The sequence below is a fragment of the Balearica regulorum genome, chromosome W, assembly GCF_011004875.1.
Source record: "Balearica regulorum gibbericeps isolate bBalReg1 chromosome W, bBalReg1.pri, whole genome shotgun sequence".
Lineage (NCBI taxonomy): Eukaryota > Metazoa > Chordata > Aves > Gruiformes > Gruidae > Balearica > Balearica regulorum.
In genome coordinates this window covers 5011665-5018030 of record NC_046219.1, presented here as the reverse complement: position 1 = coordinate 5018030, position 6366 = coordinate 5011665, and the positions used below count along the sequence as shown (strand labels likewise).

Here is a 6366-nt window from a genome sequence, read left to right as displayed (position 1 = left end):
CCCCTCTCCCCCTGGTGGAATGGGGAGAAGAATTGGAAGAAAAAGGTAAAACTTGTGGGTTGGGATAAGTACAGTTTAGTAGGACAGCAAAGGAAGAGGAAAATAACAGCAACAGTACTTAGAATATACAAAGCGGGTGATACACGATGCAATTTGCTGACCTGAACCGATGCCCAGCCTATCCCCAAGCAATGGTCCCTCCTCCCCGGCCAGTTCCCTTTATATACTGAGCATGATGTCATATGGTATGGAATACCCCTTTGGTTAATTTCGGTCATCTGTTGTTTTGGGTTTGCGTGGCAAGGTTTTGGTAGCGGGGGGGGCTACAGGGATGGCTTCTGCGAGAAGTTGCTAGAAGATTCCCCTAGGTCCGATAGAGCCAATGCCAGCCAGCTCCAAGACGGACCTGCCGCTGGCCAAGGCCAAGCCAATCAGCGATGGTGGTATCCCTTTGGCACTGCAAGTTGTGCACAGTTTGCTGCCAAGGGGTGGGAGTGGTCCTATCTCGTGTAGGATGCTAGTCTTGAAGCCTTAGATTAAGCACATGCAGTCAGTCTCCTCGGGGATTCTGGGCTCTCTGTGTGTGTGTGTGTAAACGGCGAGCGTCTGAGTAGTGACCGTAATGAGTGAGTTCCGCATAGGAGACGCGCAGGTCTTGATGTGCCTCGTGGTAGCTTTATAGAGATTTCACAGCTCTGCTGGGCTAGGCTTTGCTTCTGAGCCCCCAAACTTGGATTATTAAAGCAAAGAGTTACAGCTTTTCTTATTTTTCTTGCAACGAAATCTAGGAACCGGTCATCCTGCAGGCTGTAAAAGCTTCCCAGACCTTGTTTCTGTGGTGAAGCGGGACTGTGATAACAGCATGCTTGCAAGGTTCACGGATGCTGGTGCACCACAAAGTGCTAGGAACTAGAGCGAGCAGCTTAGACTGTGGGGGGAAAAAATGCAGCCGTTGCCTACAGGATGTTAACTTTAAGTTAGTATCCCGTATAATTTTTTTTTTTTTTTTTATTAAAATGCTGAAGACTAGCAGTTAGGGAAGTCTTCTGCTTTTGAAGGTAGGGTTTATGTGCAATATAGAAGACAGGCTCGTACTATGCACTTGCAGGCTTCCTGTGATTATGCTTTTGCTCAATACTTGAGTTCCCTGTACCATGGAAGATGAATGGCCACTGATCTTCCACTTCACTAAATTCTTTGCTGATTCAGTTAGGCCGTTTGCCTCCTGCCTCTGTGTGGACCGCATCAAATAGGAAAAACTGCTTAGGAAATGATGAACCCAAATTAAAACGTACCGCAGGTCGCTAATCTGAAGTACTGGCCCGTCTCCTTGCCCCCATCGTCTTGCGTGCTGAATCCCGCTTCTGGAAGGGGCTCTGTAAATATGTTGTCATTTCTGTATAGAAAGTATTAATAGCACGGAAGAAAAATCAACGTTTCGGCTTGTGTTTGGGGTGTCTGGTAATCTGCTTCTGTACGAGTTCAGTGGGGCATGTTGATTTACTTAAGCTCTTCCCTTTCTCTGAAGTTTTAACTGTTTGCTCTTCCTCCAGTGCCTTGCGTTCTGTGATCTTTCACCCCAAGCTCCGATGCTTTTCCTAGTCGTGCCTAAGGAGCCAATTATCAGGTTATCTGAAGCAGAAGATTCTGGTGAATCTGTAAGTACTGTGGAAGCTTTCTGTACGCTAAACTGTACCTGTAATTAGTTCCTAGTTTACTAGGCTCTTTCCCATCCCCTCTTTTCCTCTTGACAGGGCACTGTAGGCTAGTTTGGGTTTTCTGGCGCTATAATCTTTTGCCTCTAGCTTGTAATGGAATTGAGCTTTCTGACTAAAAGTAGCGATATAAAACAATGCTCATCCCTGGGTACGTACTTCTGGTGCAAAATGCGGTGTCGCTTTGGAGCGCAGCCTGATGCCAATTGTCGTGCTTTAGAGTGAGAGTAGTAGTACTTCTTCTAATACGGAGAAGAGGGCTTGGGGTTTTTGGCAGGTCAGGGGTGAGGAAGGGCAAAGCTGGTTGAGAGGTGCTGGATGCTTCGCTTTTAGCTGTAAAAGTCAAGTTCAAAGACTTTGTAAACCCACGCAAAATGCAGCCTAAAGTTTATTTCCCACCAGAATTGCTTATGTTGCCTGAAGATATAAATGGGGGCTTTGACCCAGAGACAGACTTAGCTTCCGTGGCTGTTTTGTAGTCCGTTACTGTCTGGCTTGGAAAAAATTGCATAGCGTGCTTCCCCCCTCCCCCCCCCCTTATAGCATGCATAATCGGTCTCTGTAGCTTTGCTTGGAAAATGTCAGTGGCAGGCGGACAGCCAGTAATTTGAAGCGCAACGGTTGAATTGCTAGGAATTGGCTAACTGGTTTCTCTGGGTGGTTCTCTGCTCTCATCCCTTCCCTTCCCGCCCTCTCCCCTCTTTGTGTGTGGCTTTTAATTTTATTTATTTATGGTTTTGTACTTCCTTCTCCAGCTTCTTGGGCATTTAATGATTGTTGGCAAGAAGCGTGCTGCTCACCTGGGGGGCCTGACCAATGGATTCCGGATGGTTGTGGATGAAGGGCCCGAGGGTGGGCAGTCTGTCTTATCACGTACATCTACGTATTCTGGGTGGCCGTCGGTTGGGCTGGCCGCCTGACTAAGATTTTGGCACCACAAGAGTTGCTGCACGTGTACAAATCGCCACTGAATGGATTTCATCTGTTGCCCGTCAATCTAGCCGCTGTTGATGTCTAATATTTTGTGACACGTGTCTGTGGAAGGTAATGAAAGCTTTGAGCAGCAGTTGCACAATAAAGATTTAGCATGGGGATATCACCTCTGTCTTGTGTGTCTCACTGAGGGAAATAGTTCTGCAAGATAAAATGGTGTCTCCCCAGAGTGGGATGTATGTGGAACGTTTCAGTCTGTTAACGGTGTTCTATAGATAGATAGTGATTTGCCCGGTCATTTGCAGCGTGACGCTGGAACCGCTTAGCGGTCTCCTGCGTCTTGTAGGAAGCAAACTCTTAGCTTTTTGGAAGTGGTACGCAAGTGTACGTAAAGCCAGCGTAGGCTGCTGCTAAAACTTTAGAAAATACTGTACGTGACGCGACAGGCATGCCATACAAGGGTGGTTTTGGCAGAACCCTGCAATGTGTTGGAAGCATCCGACTCCTGTTGGAGCGCTTTATCAATGGCTGTGTGGTAAGGCCCCGTTGATGTCCCTTTTCTGGTGAGGAGGGACGTGGTAGGAGAAAACAGTGGGTCTGAATGGCAGCTGTGGTGGTTCCATAGCATAGTGGAATATCTCTTTTGTTAAATTTGGGTCAGCTGTCCTGGCTCTGTCCCCTCCCGACCTCTTGCCCACCCCCAGCTTACTGGACTTGGGGGGTGGGGGGGTTGGAGAGAGGGCCTCCATGCTGTGGGAGCACTGCTCGGCAGTAGCCAAAACATTGGTGTGTTATCAACACCCTTCTAGCTACAACTACAAAGCACAGCACTCTGAGGGTTGCTATGGGGAAAGTTAACTCCATCCCAGCCAGACCCAAACCAAAGCTACGTCACAGGGAGACAGCAAACTTCATCTTTCTTTAACAGCTATTAAAAAAGGGAGATGGGCAGGGGAAAGCAGGGCGATCCTTTGTTGCCCTTGAACGTGATGTTACTGAGGCAGTGGAGACGCCCGCTGGGAGGCGTCTTCATCTCTTCTATATCCCCAAGCCATCAGGTGAAGTTTGGTGACGCGGGCGTGTAAGTAACCTGAGGACTTCACCTTTATTTAATCTTCCCGGGGAGGAGATGGAAATGATTTACCTGAAGTAGATGGAAACTGGCACGTGATGTTTCCTTGAAACTGCCCTGCTGCAGTGTTTGCTTCCTGAATGACTGAGCTAGGTAACATCTATTGTTCTGTCTGTGTAAACTCCCTAAGGTATCGCGAAGGCGCTCCCGCTTCTGGGGGTGGGGGAACTTTGAAGCAGCTAGGTATAGCTTACACATTCCGAGAGACTGGGTGATTACCATGGGTTTTACAAGTCTGTGGTGCTGTAATGGGTCTGGCTGAGATGGAGTTAATTTTCCCCATAATTGCCCCAGTAGTAAAGAAGAAACAGTGGACCAGGAGGTCGACGGGTCCATATCGTTGATTAGTAAGGGAGGAGGAAGGAGAGGAGGAGAGGTTTGATCAGGAAGCTGGTCCTTCAGCAAAGAAGCGGGAGGAAGGAGTGAGAGAAATCAGACAGGAAGCAGAAACTACCCGGTCCCTGACCTCATCAGAACTTCGAGATATGCAGAAAGATTACAGCCGCCAGCCAGGTGAGCGGATGGCTGCCTGGCTGCTCCGCTCCTGGGATAATGGGGCTGACAGTCAGCAACTGGAAGGCAGGGAAGCCCAATAGCTGGGATCCCTTGGAAAAGAGGCAGCAATTTCCAGTCTCTGGAGACAGCTCCTCTCAAGTGTGAGGGCGAGATATCCATTGAAGGAAGATCTTGTGAACTCCCCAGGAAAGTGGACTACCGCAGATGAAGGCATCCAGTACCTGAGAGAATTAGCAGTGCTGGGAGTCATCCATAGCGATCTAGATGATGAGGAGGTCTCCAAAGATTCGGAGGATGTCCTGTGCACGCGCGCCATGTGGAGGAAGGTGATTCAAAGTGCCCCAGCGTCCTAGTCTAACAGCTTGGCAGCGATGTATTGCCTGGATATGGACACACCAACTGTGGAGAGTGTCGTCTTGGCTCCAAAACTTTGAGGAAAACCTCTGTACCTACTCATCCCTACGGGCCAGCGCATTGGCTATCGGGGCACCCCAAGAAATCAGTCCTCTCCTGCTGAGAGTGTCATCTTCGCTCCAGTGTGTGACCTGCAGGGGTGGCCTCTGTGAGAAGAGGCCAGGGTCTGCCCTCTGCCGGATGTAGCTGGTTCCAGTGAGCTAGGCACCGGGCTCACCGCAGGCCACAGCTGAGCAGCTCAGCGAAACTGGTGGCACCCCTGTGAATACATATTTAAGAAAGGGCAAAAGGCTGTCTGAGGCAGGTATTTCCCTGCTGCCCGTGGATCCAGCACGTGGCTATTTTGACCACGAGCTAGCGGGGTTCATTGACAGAGTTTTAAACTAGGCTTGAAGGGCGAGCATCATAATATCAGGCTTGCCTGTGACAAATTGTGGGATGACATGCCTAGGTTGGAGTTGGAGACGTGTGCAGGCCTGCAGGGCTGTGACCTTATTGGCATTACGGAGATGTGGTGGGATGGCTCCTATGACTGGAGTGTTGGAATGGAAGGATACAGGCTCTTTAGGAAGGACAGGCAGGGAAGACGAGGAAGGAGTGTTGCCCTCTATGTCAATGACCAGCTGGAGTGCATGGAGCTCCACCTGGGGATGGATGAGGAGCTGACCAAGAGCTTATGGGTCAGAACTGAAGGGAGCGCTGGGGCAGGGGACATCATAGTGGGGGTCTGCTACAGGCCACCTGATGAGGGAGACGGAGCAGATGAGGCCCTCTATAGACAGATGAGAGCAATCTCACGTTCACAAGCCCTGGTCCTTATGGGGCACTTCAACCACCCCGACATCTGTTGGAGGGGCAACGCAGCAGGGCACAAGTGATCCAGGAAGTTCCTGGAATGTGTTGATGACAACATCCTCCTCCAAGTGACAGAGAAGCAAACGAGGAGAGGTGCCATGTTGGACCTTGTTCTCACCAACAAGGAGGGGCTGGTAGAGGGAACTGGCAGATGAACTGGCTAAGCCACTCTCCATCATATTTGAGAAGTCGTGGCAGTCCAGTGAAGTTCCCACTGACTGGAAAAGGGGAAACATAACCCCCAAGAACATGGAGCATATTGTCCTGGAAACTATGTTCAGGCACATGGTGATTGGTGATGGCCAACATGGCTTCACTAAGGGAAAATCATGCCTGACAACTTTGGTGGCCTTCTATGATGGGGTTACAGCATTGGTGGACAAGGGAAAAGTGACAGACGTCATCTACCTGGGCTTGAGCAAAGCATTTGACACTGCCCCACATGACATCCTTGTCTCTAAATTGGAGAGGCAAGGATTTGACAGATGGACCACTCGGTGGATAAGGAATTGGCTGGATGGTTGCACTCAAAGAGTTGTGGTCAATGGCTCAATGTCCAAGTGGAGAACGGTGACGAGTGGTGTTCTTCAGGGGTCGGTACTGGGACCGGCACTGTTCAACATCTTTGTCAGGGACATGGACAGCGGGATGGAGTGCACCCTCAGCAAGTTTGCCGACGACACCAAGCTGTGTGGTGTGGTCGACAAGCTGGAGGGAAGGGATGCCATCCAGAGGGACCTTGACAGGCTGGAGAGGTGGGCCCGTGCGAACCGCCTGAAGTTCAACAAGGCCAAGTGCAAG

The 6366-nt window shown here is 50.0% G+C and overlaps 1 long non-coding RNA gene across 1 annotated transcript; it reads left to right on the top strand.

Moving 5' to 3' along the window:
- The first annotated feature begins 607 nt into the window (after window positions 1-607).
- Window positions 608-2814, top strand: LOC142599215 (uncharacterized). The gene is made up of 3 exons (XR_012832832.1): window positions 608-626; window positions 1554-1658; window positions 2471-2814. It is a non-coding gene; the product is annotated as an uncharacterized LOC142599215 (long non-coding RNA).
- Window positions 2815-6366: the final 3552 nt, after the last annotated feature.